Consider the following 18,901-nt stretch of genomic DNA (forward strand, 5'->3'; position numbering starts at 1 on the left):
CGGTCAGCATTTGACCCTCCATTCACTTCCATCTCGTAATCATATGTGAATGAAGTTTGCTCCAATTGATCTAATGGCTTTTTAGGATCTACCTAGTGCTAGATTAAGCAAATGTGCAACACACCTAACCCACTAGACTCACCTAGATCAAGCTACCCGTCCATACCCCCTTAATAGTACGGCCAAAGGAAGAACAAAGTCCTAAACTACTCTAAGTGTCTCTCCAACTCAAAACGACACTTAGAACTAGTCTATCCTTAACCTTGTCGTCCATCCTTTGAAAAACCGAAACGATTTCCATCGTAGGGGCATGACAACCATGATTGCCCAATCAATCTCCATTACCATGACCTAACTTAATTGTCTCTGCAAAATACATGTTAGTCATAGTAATTACGTATTGTCATTAATCACTGAAACTCAATTAGAGGCCTAGATGCTTTCACTACTCTCGGTGGGTCGCGACAGAACAATACTGTCACGTGACTAGGTTTTCCACGTCACAAATATAGTCTAACATGGTGGATGTTGCGGCGCCAATGCATGTGGCATGGGACAACGTTATTTTGTCAAGCCAGTGGTACTGCTGTGACCAAAAGGGTTAGGTCCACAAAAAAAAATTTAGAAGCGATTGTTATTAAAATACTGAATAAAAAAGGATTAAAAAAGGATCCTCCCTCGTGGCCCAGTCATCCCATGGGCGAGCAGCCCCAATGCTGGGTAGCGGTCAAGCCAGGCCTAGCCGAGGCGCCTAGGCAGGAGATGGGCCCAGGGCCATCCCCGTCGAGCTACTGGGTAGTTGCTTCATCTGCCTATCCCAGGTGCACCGGGAGCCCACCTGCCAGCTTCCTTGCCGCTGCCATGGTTTTCGGCACCTGGCCCGTGATTGTAGGAGACAGAAGTCCAACTCCATCGCTACCGCCTCCACGTTGTCGACGGGGTGTGCCCCGTTGCCGACGCTAACACCCGAGAACCCGAGCATGGCGTCGAGAGGTCCTTCCGCCACCTGGCCCAAGGCGTCGCATTTCGTTGGCGGCGGCAGCGGTGCCGCCGGTGATGGTGCCCCTTTCGGGCCTGGGCATGGTTGTGGAGTGGCTCGTGTCGCTCCAGCTGTGTCGCCACCCCCCTACTGGGATCCCTGCAGACTTCTGCGACCCCATCGCTTCCAAACCTCGTTCGAGCCTACCCAAGAGTGATGGGATCCCATGCGCTCAGAGGGGCTGGTCGTCCTCGAGAAGTCTCCGGGAGTGGGGGCCTTGGTCGGTGCTGACTAGTTGTCAACTTCTCTGGTCACTCGTGCTCCCCACTCGGCCCTTTCACTTGGCTTGTTGAGATCACTTCTAGGAAGTGATCAAGGACTTTTCGACTGTGGTGGCCGATGCAGGCTGCGACGCTCGCCATCTCCATGGTTCGTCGAGCGGTCTAGCTGTTGTTTGGGTCTTGACGAGATGGACGGGTCCTCTAAGGCCGTCGTGCTTGTGCGTTGCAAGGCGCGGCACCTGGCATAGACTCAGATTCGGCAGGCCCAAGAACAGATGCCCAGGATGTCGTCGGAGGTCACCCTTCCAGGCCCAAGAACACTGTTGCAAACCCCGGTCCTATAGGCCCCGCCTCGACATCGGTCTCGTCGCTCGCCATCATCGGCTTCACTTTGTCGCATCAGCCGTCTCGCGACCAAATGCCACTTGCGTGCCGCGAACGCCACCCTCCAAAGCGCAGAAGGTGCGCTTGTTGAAGTGGGATCCCGCAACGCCCAAGCAGCAGCCGGCTACTCAGGCGTTGAACGCTTTCCGGCAGGCTTTCCAGGAGCCGCTTGACTCATCCAAGAGGCAAGCACTGCATACGCTGTTCAAAGTCGACCTGAAAAATGTCGACCTGACAATCGATGGCCTGCTCGAGGGTGCTTTTTTTTTAGGAAAACAGGAGGGTGCCGGCCCCTACTGTGCTTTTATTATTAGGCTGTGTTTAGTTTACAAAAAGTTTCCCAAAAAGTGTTACAGTAGCTATCACATCGAATCTTGCGATACGTGCATGGAGCATTAAATGAAGACGAAAAAAAAACTAATTGCACAGTTTGGTTGGAAATCGCGAGACGAACGTTTTGAGCCTAATTAGTCCATGATTGAACATTAATTGCCAAATAAAAACGAAAATGTTGCAGTAGCCAAATTCCTAAATTTCACGAACTAAACACAGCCTTAATGTACAAGTGTTTACAACAGAGGTTATGATACAAAGAAAGTAACAAAGAAAATTAAAGCTATTACACATAAGCTTCTAGCCATTGACTAATTGTAGGTACATAAGCTTTCTTTGCTCTAAGTATAACTTGAGCAAAATCTCTTCTGAAATGATACTTCGCATTACTGATTTGAGGCTGCACATTTCTGAAAATAGCATCATTTCGAACTGACCAGATTGCCCAACTCATTGAAATAATAATGTCCATGGAGAAAGGAACATGAAGCTGCACTCTAAAAGAGGTGATTGTATCATAGGGATAAGCAGAATTATGAATGACAAGGCCCAAAGTACTCCAACACTCTACTGCAAACTGACAGTCCAGAAAGAGATGCAACAAAGTTTCTTCTGACGCATGACTGCAAACAACACAATTATAATCATCCAGGCGCATGTGCTTCCTTCTTAACAAATTCCTAGTGTTGAGCCTATCTTTCATTAACAGCCAGAAAGAACCTTTCTCTTATTTTGACTACAACTCTTCCATAACCATGAAAAAGCAGGATGAACTTGTCTTCTGCCAATGAGATGAGCATATGTCTTTTGAGAAAAGAAAATGTTAGAATTCCAGATGTATGACCAAAGATCAGGTTCTTCTTGAAGATTCAGATTAGCAAGCAAAGCTGAAAACTCACTAAATTGCACATAAGCTTCCTCTGACAGTGGCAAATGAAAAAGATCATAGAGGTCCCGACTCTGACATGCCTGGTTGACTGTAATATGAGATTTTTTTTTTTTGCATATGAGAATAACTCTGGAAAAGACTGCTCAAGAATCTGATCAGACCATAGGTCTTGCCATAAAAAACATGAAGACCCATTCCTTATCAAAACCCTTGACATTCCTTTATATGAGCTTAAAAGTTTTATAATATCCCTCCACCAAAAAGAGCCATGTCTAGAGGTTCCTGGAAGTCTGCCAGTTGAATAATATTTCTCCCAAATCAAATGAACCCAAGGAATATCCAATCTGTTGAAAAATTTGTGAAGATGTTTCAAGAGCAAACTCTCATTTTGAATTGAAAGATTAAGAACCCCCAGACCTCCACTGTCCTTTGGAATGCAGACAAGCTTCTTCCAAGCAGCCTTTGGAGGAATTTTGTTATTGACATCACATCCTCTCCATAAGCAATGCTTTCTAAATTTATCAATTTGTTTTACCACTGTCTTTGGCAACAGATAAGTACACATTGTAAAGGTGGGCAAAGCTGTAAACACTGCATTAGTTAGCTCCAACCTTCCTGCCTGACTCAAGAAAGAAGAAATGCTACTCAGACACCTCTCACATCTTGAAACAAGAGGCCAAAAGTCAGCTACAGTGGGTTTGGTTAAACGCAATGGCAGTCCCAGATAAGTAAAAGGAAGTGAACCCTTAGAACAACCAAAAGTACAGGCCAACAAGTGAAATCTGTCCTCATCAACATTTGTTGGAACCATGAAAGACTTATTATAATTAACTTTCAGACCAGTGCTATCAGCAAAAGAATTCAGCAGAGCTTTGAGGAAGAAAAGTTGTCTTGCATCAGCTTCCATGAATATGAGTGTATCATCTGCATACTGCAGAATTGGAAAATCTTGATTGTGATTCAGGTTCACAGGAAGAGTAAGCAGACCCTGATTCTTGGCTGTGTTGAGAAGAGTTTGTAAAAAATCTGCTGCCAAAACAAAGAGCAAAGGGGAGAGGGGATCTCCTTGCCTAACTCCTCTCTTACAATGGAAAACTTTCCCTGGCACACCATTCAAAAGAACAGAAGAGGTTCCAGAATTGAAAATCATGTTCATCCACTGAATCCATTTTGGGGGAAAACCTTTGTTTTGCATAATCTCAATCATCAACTGGTGCTCAACCTTATCAAAAGCCTTCTCAAAATCCAATTTAAGGATGATAATTTCTTTTCTAGATTGGTGACAAAGGTGAACATATTCTAGTGACCATGCCAAACAATCCTGGATAGCTCTTGCTTTAATAAAACCATATTGATTTTGATGAATGAGTGTTGGTAGAACCATCTGTAGCCTGTTTGCTAAAAGCTTTGTCAAGATTTTAACAGAAGTATTCAACAAAGATATAGGCCTATAATCTGATACCTTGACTGCATTTTCATGTTTTGGGACCAAAGTAATATGGGAGCCATTAATACTTTGCAAACAGATATTACCATCATAGAAAGCACTGCAGAGATTATAAAAATCATGACAGATTATTGGCCAACACTTTTTAACAAAATCAGAGTTAACGCCATCAGGTCCAGGTGCCTTATCAGATGGCAAGAGTCTAACCACTTGGTCAATCTCATGATGACTAAAAGGGGCAATCAGGCAGCTAAGATCATTGTTGGAATTCAGAAGATTGGAAAGGCTGAAAAGGTTACCAGTGAAGCCATTGACACCTAACCTCTTTTTGTAAGAATGCCAAATCAAGAGCTATTTTTGTGATGATCAGTAATCAAATCCCCAGAATTATCCTCAAGATGAGTTATTAGATTCTTTCTGAAACGAATAGTGGCATGAGCATGAAAAAACTTTGTACTAGCATCCCCCAAAGTTACCCATTTGATCTGTCCTCTTTGCTTCCAATAAGTTTTTTGCTGCTGCAACAAGCTTTGAAGTTTTCCCTACAAAATATTCTTAAAGTTCCATTCACATAAAGAGAGATCTCTAAATTCCTCAATCAAGGTAACAAAAGACAGGACCATTTTGATATTAGCAATAGTTTGTTTAAGATTTGAGAGAGAAAGTTTCCAAATTTTGAGGGCCCTTCTGACATTTTTGAATTTGGCAGATAGGATCAAAGCAGGATCAGTTAGGTGTACAGGAGCCACCCAATTTTGCTGAACCACAGGAAGAAAGCTCTCATGGTGCATCCAATAATTCTCAAATCTGAAGATGGATTTTCTAGGTATTTTAGTGGAGATGGAGATGACACAAGGAACATGGTCAGAGGTTTCCATAGATAGAGGAGTAACATAAGAGTTGGGATATGAGATGGTCCAGGAGATAGAGGTAAAGAACCAATCTAATCTTTCCAACAGAGGGAACCTTTGCATGTTGGACCAAGTAAAACGTCTACCTTTCAGAGGCAAATCCACCAACCCCAGAGAGTTTATAGCTTCATTGAACAAATACATGTCCAGGTGATTACCACCGGGCTGATTCCTGTCAGCAGGACTTCTGCAGAGATTAAAATCCCCTAAAATTAACCAATCAACATGATCAGGCATCTGAATATTTTTGAACCAATCAAGAAATTCTCTCTTGACCTCATGGGTACAGGGAGCATAGATGTTTGTGAGGACCCACATGGCATTATTGTGCAAAGAGGTAAATTCAACAGATAGTGCATAATCATTTTGAAACACAAGCTGACCCTGAAACACAACTGATTTCCAGATAATAATGGTACCACCAGAGGCCCCAAGAGAAGGGTGGAACACAAATTTATCAAAAGATGGATGACAAAATTTTCTGATAAACATCAAGTCTTCTCCCTTTTAGTTTCTTGCAAACAGATTATATCACAGAAACTCTCAGAAATTCTATCTTTTATAGCATTCCATTTTTTGTCAGAGTTGACACCTCTGACATTCCAACACAAAACATTCCAAGTTTGTTATTCATTGGCTAAACACAGGAAAAAGAAAGGAAGATTACATCATTATTTAGGATCACTTCCCCCAGATGAGGAAGGCCCACTAGACTTTCTCTTGACAGTCTTCTTTGCCACTTTGCTCTGTGCAGGCCTATTAAGGCGTTCTTCAGTCAGTTCATCAGGGTTAATGTTGCAGAAGGAAGCTCCCAAATTCCTAATGACTGATGTTGAGATGGATGGAGGAGTGGCCGAGCAACCAACACAATTTTTATCTTTGCAAGCTGTGGACCTTTTGTGAATCTTCTTAAGCCTATTACTTCTTCTCAAGTCAGCTTCGGACAGGACAGGCTTCTTTGGCTTTACAATCTTCGCTAGCTTCGGCCTCTCTTTGCTCGTCGCCATTTGTGTGTGATGATGGCAATTATGGCTATTGTCGTCAACTCGTCGCAAACTTTTCTTGTAAATTAGACCTTAGTCTGTTTGTTGTGGTGGGTCACTTCCCTGCTTGGTAATCCCTAGATTACCTAGGATGGTTGTAACCTCTTAAACTCCGCTTCTACTTAATGAAATACATGTCCGGTGAAAAAAAACGATCTACCAACGAGACAATTTATGTGCACCCCTTTAATTTGACTCCTTGATTCCACACATGATTCTTGTCGATCTTGACCTATGAGTTATTAGTATCCCAAGTAATGGAACCACGAAACTGCATCCAGTGACAGAGCCTTGAATTTCCAGGGAGCGGAGCTACGCCAATTCTTACACCACATAGCTCAGAAATTACACAATTACGACGAAACTCATACAAAGACATGAATATACACATTACAAAGGGTAAATTATAGTTGGAAGCTACACAACTACTACTGTACAAAATAAGGCATGACACGTTCGTATTATCGTATAACACACTGCACAGATGGACCCAAGTGTTAGATTGATCTCTAATTCCAAACTGGGCCCAACGGCCCAGTTGAGCCTTTGATCCGCGCCCTGATCGGGGGCGCCCAGCCCACTATGGCTAAAGGGCCCCTATCACACTGCGCTATATATAGAGGTGGGGGCCGGCGGCTCTGAGTATGAGGTTTACCGTGAGCCGAGCTCCCCATCGAAACCTAAACCCTAAACCTAAGCCACCAGCCACGCCGCCTGCTCCATCAACGTCGACGTCTTCACCGACCGTCGCTGCCCGTGCGCAGACATCACCAACGAACCTGTCAGGTTCAGCATCCTCTCCCTTCCATCTCTGTCTCTCTAGTTCTACATGCATTAGGATGTACTACGTTCTTTATCTCGAATAGAACCACTGTACCCGGCTAGATCTATGGTCCTAGTGATTAAACAGTCATAACAATGGTACCAGAGACAGGTTTAGGTATAGATCTAGCTTATCAATTTAGATCCTTTCGGATCTGAGAAAAGAAGGGGTCTCGGAAGAAAGCCGAACCCTAACCCTAACTAGGTTAAAGAAAGAAGGAGGGCTCGGTTTCACGTTTAAACCGAACCCTAAAACCCGCAATCAATTAGGGAAAAGAACAACAGTGATACCCTAACAATGAACCCAAAACCCTAACCCTAACCCTAACTTCCATCCCCATCCCCAACCTTAAAATCGGATAGATCCAAAAGAAAAGGTAGAAATCGGATAGATCTGAGAAGAAAAGACAAAAAAAATCCAATCAAAGAGAAAAGGGGAAGGGGAAATGGCAAACTTCACCACTAGACCGCCGCCGGGCATGTGCTCGCAAGGCTGAGAGAAAGAAGGTGGAGAAGAGGATGGGAGATCTAGGGTTTTGAGGTTTCGGGAGCTCCTCACCGAGGGGAAAAGGGTGCCGCCACTAGTCCTCTCGACGGCGGCGCGCTCACCCGCGTGGGGAGCGCGCGCGTCGACGAAGGGGCCGGCAACAGCACCAGTCGCTCGGTCGCCGCGGCTGCTTGCTCTCGGTCGCCATCGCTGCTTGCTGGCTGATGCTGTGCCGAGGAAAGAAAGAAGAGAGAGGCGAAGAGAGAGGAAGGATCGAGCAGAATGGCGTTAGGGTTCAAGGGCGCTGCTGCGGTCGCCGGTTTTGATCATGCGACGGGCGCGGACGGCCGTCGGATCGGCGCGGACGGTCGAGATCGAACGGGACAACTCATGGCCCAAGCGGCCGAGCGTGGCCGCGCGGCTTTGGCGGCCCAGTCCCAGGTTGCGGCCTGGGAAGCACAGCGCGCGCAAGAGGTAGTGGGTCGGGCTGTTTTGTCGGCCGGGTCAAATGAACAGTGATATTTGAGTCATTTTGTTTTTTTCTTTTCCAGTAAAATTTTATTTCCTAGAAAATGGATAAATGGCTAAAAGAAAATAGAAAAGAGGAGAATTATTTTCTACTGCGTATTTAAAGATGTTATTTTCATTATTAAATTTGAACCAACAAAAGAATTTAATTTTGAAAAATGGATATGTTTTAATTGATCATAATATTGTTATTATTCTGACCAACGTCGATTAATGGAAATATTATGATGCTTTGTCATGCATTAATTCTATTTCTGTCCAATGGTGATATAGAATTAGTGTAGAGAACAATTATATGTTTTAATTTTGACCAACGTTGAAACTAAGGCATGCAATTGTTATTGTTATTATTTATATTCTCTCTCTATTTGAATTGTGTTTTCAGGCGGATACAACTTGATGAGTTGTATCAAAGAGATCTCCACTCTCAAAGGTGATAACTACATTAAGTGGAAGAAAAAGATTGACCTGGCCTTTATCTTGGCTGAGGTGGACTGGGTAGTCACCACACCGTGTCCCACAGAGCCTGTGGCACCGGTGAGGGAGACAAACGAGACTGATGCCGCTTGGGCAACCAGAGAGAGGGATTTTGCATCCCAAAGAATGTCCTATGACCTTGAACATAGGAAGTGGTTCACTGCCAACAAGAAGTGTTTGGCTGGATAAAGAACACGATTGAGCTTACAATTGTGGGCTCAATCCCAGAGTGTAACACCATCACCGAGTATCTCAAAAGAGTAAAGAGTCAGTTCACTAACTCTTCAAAGACATATGCTACCCAGCTGATAAAGCAGCTGGTGATAGAGAGGTACTCTGGTAATAGTGGCATTAGAGAGCACATACTAAGGATGAGCAATTTGGCATCCAAGCTAAAACCAATGGATCTGGCTCTCAAGAATGAGTTCCTTATCCATCTGATTTTTGCTTCCTTGCCAAAAGAGTTTGACACTTTTGTTGTCAACTACAACATACAGCTCAAGAAATGGGACATGGAGAGGTTCATGGCTATGTGTGTGCAAGAGGAGGAGAGAATGAAAGCTGCCAATGATGGCACTATCAATTATCTAAAAGATAATAAGAAAAAGAACCCTAATGCTAACTTCTCAAAGTCAAAGGGAAGGGGCCCCATGCTGCATTAGCCGCAGCAGAACAAGTTCACTATAGAGAAAGATCAATGTCTCTACTGCAAGAAGACGGGACATTATAAGAAAGATTGTCCAGATTATTTAAAGATGATCATGGCAAAGAAAGGTGAGAACATTATTACGTTCATAAATGAATTCCTGTATGTACAATATTCGAAATCTACTTAGTGGATTGACTCAGGTGCAACTGTTTATGTTGCTAATTCTTTATAGGGATTCTGTTCGACGAGGACTACGCAAAGAAGCGAAAGACACGTTAAAGTCGCAAATAGAGTTCGAGCAGAAGTTGAAGCCGTTGGCGACATTTCTCTAGAGCTTGCTGATGGTTTCAAACTTATACTTAGAGATGTTCTTTATGTTCCCTCGTTACAGAGAAACTTAATTAGTGTTTTATGCTTGGACAATGATGAATATGATTGCCATTTTGGAAATGGCAAATGTAAGATAACATTTAATATTGCATGTGTTGGTCTTGCTATCTTACAAAATGAGCTTTATTTGTTATCACTACATGATGATGTGAATGGTGTATGCGATAATGGGAACGTTGCGTGCAACAATGTGAACGTATCCTCGTCTGCGATGGAAACAAAAAATGAAAGAGAGCTCACGATGCGTTGTTGAAATTATGGCACTGTCATTTAGGCCATATTTCGAGGGGGAGAATAGAAAGACTAGTTAAGAATGATATTCTTCCTCCATTAGAGCTCTCAGATTTAGAACAATACAGAGATTACATAAAAGAAAAGTATGTAAAGAAAATTAAGAAAGATGCCAAACGAAGCACAGGAATTCTATAGATTATTCACATAGACATCTGTGGTCTCTTTCTTGTAAAGAGTGTGGATGGTTATGATTCATTCATAACATTCATAGATGATTACTCCTGTTATGGCTATATTTATCCAATCAAAGAAAGAACAAAAGCATTGGATAAATTTAAGATATTTAAGGCAAAAGTTGAAAACCAACACAATTTAAAGATTAAGATAGTCATGTCTGACCGTGGGGGGGGAGTACTATGGTCGGCATACCCCATATGGCCAAGTTCCTGAACCTTTTGCAAGGTTCTTACAGGAGAATGATATAGTAGCCCAGTATTCTACACCGAGCGAACCTCAGCAAAATGGAGTAGCTGAAAGGCGCAATCGTACCCTGATGGATATGGTGCGCAGTGTGATAAGTTACTCTACCTTACCGATGAGCCTGTGGATGGAGGTGTTACAAACCGCCATTCATATTCTCAATAGAGTACCAAGTAAGTCGGTGCCCAAAACACCGTATGAGTTGTGGACAGGAAGAGTACTCTCACTAAACCACTTACATGTGTGGGGGAGTCCTGCTGAGGCTAAAGTATTTAACCCAAACATTGAGAAGCTAGATCCCAAAACAGTAAGTTACCATTTCATTAGCTATCCAGAAAAGTCAAAAGGTTTTCGTTTCTACTGTCTAGATAGACATACAAAGTTTGTGGAAACAAGACACGCTATCTTCCTAGAGGATGAATTGATGAGGGGGAGCATGGTAGCTCGAGAAATTGACCTTGAAGAGAAGTGGGTGTATGCACCCACTCCGATGATTCATGAGCCATTTTTCTCACTACCTGCTGTCGCTACATCAATAGTACAAGATACTATGGTGCCAGCACCTATTGTTATTCTGCTTGTGGCAACAATGAATGATGATGAGGAACCTGTTCTTCAGGATCTTATAGAACCAATTGCCACACATGAGGGGGAGCAATAACAGCCTCAAACAGAAGATGTGCCAAATGTGGAGGCCCCTAGAAGGTCTTAAAGAGTTAGAAAATCAGCTATTCCTACTGATTATGAAGTGTACAACACTGAGGAATTTCAAATGGAGGATGATCCCACCTTATTTGAAGAAGCCATGAGAAGTGATCATTCATCAAAGTGGCTTGAGGCCATGGAAGATGAAATGAGATCTATGAATGCCAATAAAGTTTGGGATTTGGAAATAATTCCTAAAGGAGCCAAAACAGTAGGTTGTAAATGGGTCTACAAAACAAAACTTGACTCTTAAGGGAATATAGAGAGATATAAAGCGCGACTAGTGGCAAAAGGCTTTACGCAAAGAGAAGGAATTGATTACAATGAGACATTTTCTTCAGTCTCATGTAAGGATTCCTTCAGAATCATAATGATATTAGTGGTACATTACGATTTAGAATTACATCAGATGGGTGTAAAGACGACATTTCTCAACGGGGACTTGAAGGAAAATGTTTACATGGCACAACCGAAAGGTTTTGTCATGGAAGGAAAAGAACGAATGGGATGCCGCCTAAAGAAATCCATTTATGGATTAAAATAAGCTTCAAGACAGTGGTACTTGAAGTTTGATCAGACAATAAGAAATTTTGGGTTTAAAGAGAATGTAGAGGACAATTGTGTCTATACAAAGTTTAAGAATGGGAAGTTCGTCTTCCTTGTCCTGTATGTGGATGATATCTTACTTGCTAGTAGTGATGTCAGTCTACTACTGGAGACAAAGAAGTTTTTGTCCTTAAAATTTGATATGAAAGATCTTGGTGAAGCTTCGTTCGTTCTAAGTATCGAGATTCACCGAGATAGGAGTAAAGGGGTATTAGGACTGTCACAAAAGGCATACATAGAGAAAATCTTAAAGAAATTCAGTATGCACAAATGTAGTCCCTCACATGCTCCTATAGTTAAGGGTGATAGATATGGGGATTTTTAATGCCCTAGGAACCAATATGAGATCGATCAAATGAAAGCGGTTCCATATACTTCAGCTGTCGGAAGCTTGCAATATGCTCAAGTATGTACGCGCCCTGACTTGGCATTTGTTACCGGGTTACTTAGCAGATTCTAGAGCAATCCTAGAATAGGACACTGAAAATTGATAAAGAAAGTCTTGCGTTATTTATAAGGAACGAAAGGCCTCATGATGATGTATAGAAGATCTGATTCACTCCATATAGTAGGATATTCAGATTCTGATTACGTGGGAGATGATAGAAAATCCACGTCTGGATATGTATTCACTCTCGCAGGAGGAGCTATTTCATGAAAAAGCTCAAAGCAAACCATCACTACATCGTCCATAATGTATGCCGAGTTTGTAGCGTGTTATGAGGCAATGGGGTAGGTGAACTGGCTAAAGAAGTTCATACCCGGTTTGAAGGTGGTTGACGACATCTATAGACCACTAAAGTTATACTGATAATAATCCGGCAGTACAGTATGCTCACAACAATAAGTCAAGTGGTCCTGCCAAATTTATTGACATAAAGTATTATGTTGTGAAAGATAAAGTTCAGGATCAAGTCATAAGTCTTGAGCATATAAGTACAGTAAAGATGCTCGCGGATCCGCTTACAAAAGGCTTACCACCCAACATGTTTAGAGAACATATGCCGGCATGGGTTTAAGAGAAAGCCTATAATTCCTGGACAAAAGAAGGCCCAAAGATATGTATCTATTTTAGAATAGAGTAGTGTGTTGTAGCTGTTAAATCTATCGGCAATGGACCGTGACGATGAAACATGCTCTATGCGCTAATCTGTAATGGAATGAACAAAAGTAAATGATATGAAAGTGAAAGATGAAAAGAGATCAATGGGGAGATTGTTAGATTGATCTCTAACCTAACTGGACCCAACGGCCCAATTGAGCTTTTGATTCGTGCCCTGATCGAGGGCGCCCAGCCCACCATGACTGGAGGGCCCCTATCACCCTGCGCTATAAAAAGAGGTGGGGGCCGGTGGCTCTTATCACGAGGTTGACTTGAGCCGAGCTCCCCACCGACATCTAAACCCTAATCCGATCAGAGAGGGGCATAGCCAGTGACGGAAAAACACCAGTCGCGCCGCCTGCTCCATCAACGTCGACGTCTTCACCGACCATCGCTGCCCATGCGCAGACATCACCAACGAACATGATGGCGTCCGCTAAACCTTCCCCCTCTATGGTGTCAGGTTCAGCATCCTCTCTCTTCCAATTCTATCTCTCTAGTTCTACATGCATTCGGATGTACTACGTTCTTTATTCCTAATAAAACTACTGTACCCGGCTAGATCTATAGTGCTAGTGATTAAACAGTTCTAACACCGAGCACATCTGCGTCCTGTGCAGTGTCGGATTATTCAGATATCGGAGGTCCGGCACTAATCACAGCACAGCAACAGTGATAGGTGACGATAAGCAAGTAGCCATGGATCACATGACAGAGCAGGAGTTCTCATCGGTGACGACATTGCAGCCGGCCCACAGGGGCGGCTAAAGATTTCCAAACGGGTCGGTTGAAACGGGCTGGCACGAGCCCGGTGCGAAAAAGCCCGGCCCTAGTCCGGCCCTAGCCCGCCACAGCCGTGCCTGTGCCTGGCTCGGCCCGGTACCGTGCCCGTGCCTGGGTCGAGGAATCGGCCCGTAGTGCCGGCCCGAGCATGGCCCGTTACAACGGGCGGCACGGCTCAGGCACGGCGGGGCGCCGGCGGGGCTGCAGTACATAAGCCACCCGCCACGGCTACCCCCCAGTCCCACACCATCCAAACCCTAGCTCATTTCGCCTGCTCTCGACCTCTCGTCTCCCTCGCGCCGCTCTCGTCTCGCTCGTCGCTCTCGCCCGCTGTCGTCTCGCTCCTCGCTCTCGCGGTCTCGCCCGTTCGCCTGATCCTCGCCTCGTTCCCCTGCTCCGCCGTGTCCATGGCGTTCTCTGGTGGGTAAGGGGTTAGATCCGGTGGGTTCCGTCCCCAATCTCTGCCGTGGCTGCCCCCCCCAGTCCCGCACCATCCAAACCCTAGCTCATTTCGCCTGCTCTCGTCTCCCTCGTGCCGCTCTTGTCTCGCTCGTCGCTCTCCCCTACTATCGTCTCGCTCCTCGCTCTCGCCTGTTTGCCTGATCCTCGCCTCGTTCCCCTACTCTGCCGTGTCCATGGCGTTCTCCGGTGGGTAAGGGGTCAGATCTGGTGGGTTTCGTCCTCAATCTCCTTGCTTTCCCTCTCTACCCTCAATCTCCCTCTTCTCTCTCAGATCTGGTGGTTCTCGCCTTCAATCTCCATCTGTTCCCTTGTTCTTCAACCCTGAAAGTCGATTAGGACTCGTTCTTAGCATCCTCGACGCATCTCCGTCTTCTGTCCGTCGTTCTCATCGCCGGCCGCCGCCACCTCCGGGGTTCCGGTCTCCGTTGAGGTACCGAGGGTGTGCATCCGGTCCATCTCATCGTCGTTTCCGATGCTCCAGCTCAAGAGGTAAGGGCCCCTACCCTAACCCTAATCCCCTACCCTAACCCCCTACCCTAACCCTAATCCCCTACCCTAACCGTCTTTTTCTGTTGTTGATTGATGCAGCCGTCGAGGAACCGGAGACGGCAAAGATGGCCCGAGGCGTAGGCGACGCTGATGAAGGGGAGTTTGATCACTCCCAGAATGACGAGCTGTGGATGTGCGGGTTAGCCGGGGATGATGAGGAGGACGATGTCCGCGAGGACTGTGCCGAGCTATTTGGGCGGTCTGCTGCTGATCCCCTTCCCTGTGACCAAGATGCGGTCCCGATCCACGGGGAAGGGGCTGATCCCGAAGCCGACGGTGGCGACAGTGAGGTGGTAGGCTCCAATCGGCCTTCTACCTCTGCTGTCTGGGATGATTTTGAGAAGCACTTCAAGAAGGTGCCAGGTAAGGCAAGACCCGTCAGGTATGCTGCCACTTGCAAACATTGCAAGAAACAGTACTCTGCTTATTCTGCTAATGGCACTGGACATCTTACTCGACATCTTAAGGTTTGTGTTAAGCGTCGTGAGAAATGTCGCATGTCTCAAACTCAAATTGGTTTTAATCCTGATGGTTCTATTCGTCGCTGGGAGTACAATGCTGATGTAGCTCGTGTTGAGCTTGTTCGTATGCTTGCTAGGCTAGATTTACCTTTACTGATTGGTGAAACTGATGCCTTTAAAGATTACATTAAAACTGCTCATAACCCTGCCTTTGCACCTGTCTCTAAGCAAACTACTGCTAGAGATCTGTTTAAGCACTTCAATGGTAAACGTGAAAAATTAATGACTTGTTTGCAAGACAATGTTGTTTCATCTGTTGCTGTTACCTCTGATATTTGGTCTGAAAAGGCCAAAGAAGATTATCTGTCTGTTGTGGCTCATTTCAATAATGCTGATTGGTAATTAGAGAAAAGGGTGCTTGGTTTAAGGTTGATTGATGTCTCCCATAATGCTGAAAACATTGCTGAGCGTGTTAAAACTGTCCTTGCTGAGTATGGTATACTTAACAAGGTTTTTTCTGTGACTTTGGATAATGCATCTGCCAATAAAAATGCAATGGATAAACTGAAACCTATACTTAAAGAGTATTTAGGTGCTGATCTGTTTTTGCATCAACGATGTGCTTGTCATATTATTAACCTGATTGTTAAGGAAGCATTGGTTGCTGTTAATCTTCTCATTGACAACTTTAGAACTGCAATCTCTTTTTTGAACTCCTCTAATCAAAGAATTGCTGCATACAAGAGTTATTGCATTGCTAGCAGTGTTAGACCTAGGAAGTTCTCACTTGACATGGATGTTAGGTGGAACTCCACCTACCTTATGCTGAAAACATTGTTACCTCACAGGAGTACTTTCAGTACTTTCATTGAGGCTAATTACCCTAGACCTGCAGGTAGTCCTTTCCTGTTGACTGATGATCACTGGGATATGGCAACTAAGATGTTGCAATTTCTTGAACTGTTTTATGACTCTACTGTTGCTTTATCTGGTGTGTACTATCCTATTTCTCCACTTATGATTCATCATATTGTTAAGATTGCTGTTCACCTGCATAAATATCAACATGATGAACATCTGAGATCAGTTGTGCAGTCTATGATTGACAAATATAATAAGTACTGGAAGAACATACCTGATCTTCATTCCATTGCATTCATACTGGATCCAAGAGCTAAGATTAAGGGCTTTACCAAAGTGCTTAGAAAGTTGAATTCTCTTTTTAATGTTGATTACACTAACAAGTTGCTGGACACCAGAGCTCTTCTTTTTAGAATGTACAACAGGTATGATGCAATGTATGGCTCTGTTAGGCTCAAAATGGCTGTTCCTGCATCCCTTTCTGGTAAAAAAAGAACAGCTTGGGCTGACATTTATGATGATGATGAGCTTGACATTGGAGCTGGCTGTTCTTCCCTCCCTCCTAATCTTGATCAGTCCAGGGGCGTTTTTGCCACTTCTTTGCTATAGGCAGCTTTTGCTTCTAATTCTAGTGAGCTTGCATCCTACCTGAACTCTGACACAGTCAGCCAGTTAGATGATGATTTTGACCTCATGCAATGGTGGCATGAGCACAAGCTTACTTATCCTGTGCTTTCTATTCTTGCAAAAGATATTTTTACTGTGTCTGTGTCAACCATTTCTTCAGAATCTACCTTTAGCACTACTGGCAGGATCATCGAGGAGCGTCGCCGGAGGCTAAACCCTGAGACTGTGGAGGCACTAACCTGCATCAAGGACTGGGAGAATGCTGAATCAAGACTGCAGCACATGGTGGAGGATAAAGAGCTGGAAGAGGCCTTTGAAGCACTTTATCTTGATGTTGATTAAGTTCCCCATTTATGTAATGGTTCTGTAATAGCTATTAAGACTTGGACATGCTGGAGGCTGGATGTAATAAACTTATGAACAATCTTAGGAGCTGGCTGTACTCTTTTCCTGTTTAGGGTTTCTCACAAGGGTGAGTTTTACCTAAACAGGTTTTTAATGAGACAGCCATTGCACAGCTCCTACTTTAATTAGTTTTAGTTTCAAAACTTGCCTGTTTTCTTTGCTGTTCTTTGCTCTTTGCTGTTTTTTGCTGGCATTGTCTGATGTTTTTGATGAGTTAGAAGTTATCTCTGTGAACTTATGATTTGAATGAATGTTTTTATAATTTCAGTGCCAGGGCCAGCACGGGGCACGCTGGACTGCCGTGCCGGCACGGTACGCCAGTCACGGTCCAGCAAGTTTAGTGCCGTGCCTGGGCCTGAACTCCGGCACGGTGGCACGGCACGGCACGCCTCATTAACCGTGCCTGTCGTGCCATGCCCAGACGGGCCGTGCCTAGGCGGGCTAGGGCCATGTAGTGCCGTGCCGGCACGTTTGGAAATCTTTAGGGGCGCCCACAGTTGCGTGGCTCGAACAGCTGCACGTTGGCCGCTGCGGCGGCGGTGGAGGAGGAGGCTGCTTCTGGCAGCACTGGCACTGCTGGTGAGGAGGGCACTGCCACGGCCAGCTCTGGCACATCCCGGGGTTCGGCACCGGGTACGGGTACGGCACGAGCTTGTACTCTGTCTTGGGCGGCGGTGGCTTAGGCTTTCCCTCAGGCTTAGGCTTGGGCTTGCAGTGGTCACACACACAGCATTTCTCAGGCTTGGGCTTGCAGTGCTCACAGACACAACACTTCTTCTCAGGCTTGGGATCCTCAGGCTTGGGCTTGGATTCCTCTGGCTTTGGTTTTGCAAAGAGTGCATGGCTTGGGTGGCGGTGGCATCGGCCACACCTCCGCGATGACGATCTCCTTCACGACCTTCCCGGCCTTGCACCAGACCTTCTTGCAGAGCTGCTCGGCGTCAAATTTCCCGCGCACCACCACCACTTTCTTCTCCTTCTTGTCCTCGAACTCCACCTTCTCGATGCAGAACTCCTCTGCGACAATTAAAAAAAAAGATAATTGACCGATTTATTGTTGCAAGCACGCAGATCAGAATTCAGCCTCGTAAGCTAGTAGTTGCTCTCTTAATTATGATTATTTGTTTTATTAACCGCAGGATTATTAGGTGATTTTCACGTATCATATTATGCCTAGAGGGTGTTTGCTAAAACGTTTTCAGATTCAGATCGATCATGTGGTTTTAGAAGAATCTTGCAAACCTGGTCAAGATTAAATATGTGTTACCGTCTAACTTTCCTGTGCAAAATTGGTAACCCCCAACGTTCTTTCTTTCTTTGGCGAAAAATGCATTGCACTACCCCTTGGATGATATCAGTCTCTTAGAACAACGATTGTTCATACTCGTACTCTGCTTTCAGCGGAAAAATAGTTTGCAGTGCAACTATTCTATTGATCTTTCCATATATAAGAATGGTTGTATATTATACATATCTATCTGCAATTGCATCATGGAAGTATTCCCATCTTTATATACATAGTAAAAAAAAATGTACCTTTGAGGCAGTCCAGGACCTTGGTGATCTTGGCTCTGCAGCAACAGCATTCTAGGTCCACCGTAATCACCAGTATACCCATCTGCAAACAAACATGCATGTGAAACAAATAGTATTGGCGAATTGCCGAACAGAAAGTAGTAGACCATCAGGACATCTCCTGCCAGCCTTTCAAGTGAAAACCTATGTTTTAACGACGAAAAATAACCCCCCAGAAAAAGAAAAAAAAACATGTGCCTTACTTTACTCTCAGTTGTTTGGCAACGAACTGAACGCGAAATGTATCTATTTCTGGGTAACGAACAAACACGAGTGCTACAATATACCTTGTACATATGAAACTATAGAGAAACTAGAACTCAATGTTGGTCCACGCCAGCAATATGCGTCGAATGCAGCAGCACCAAGGTAAGCTGAAGGATTTTGAGCTCACCTTTCAACTACGGGAGTTGCCGATGAGCAAGAGAGGA

The 18,901-nt window shown here is 44.5% G+C and overlaps 2 pseudogenes; one reads left to right on the top strand and one right to left on the bottom strand.

Moving 5' to 3' along the window:
* The first annotated feature begins 1,056 nt into the window (after positions 1-1,056).
* LOC136495726 (uncharacterized) lies at positions 1,057-1,864 on the top strand (annotated as a pseudogene).
* A 14,648-nt stretch (positions 1,865-16,512) lies between these two features.
* On the bottom strand, positions 16,513-18,513 carry LOC136495246 (protein PYRICULARIA ORYZAE RESISTANCE 21-like; annotated as a pseudogene).
* Positions 18,514-18,901: the final 388 nt, after the last annotated feature.

Source organism: Miscanthus floridulus, chromosome 12 (genome assembly GCF_019320115.1).
Source record: "Miscanthus floridulus cultivar M001 chromosome 12, ASM1932011v1, whole genome shotgun sequence".
In the NCBI taxonomy this organism is placed as follows: Eukaryota; Viridiplantae; Streptophyta; class Magnoliopsida; order Poales; family Poaceae; genus Miscanthus; species Miscanthus floridulus.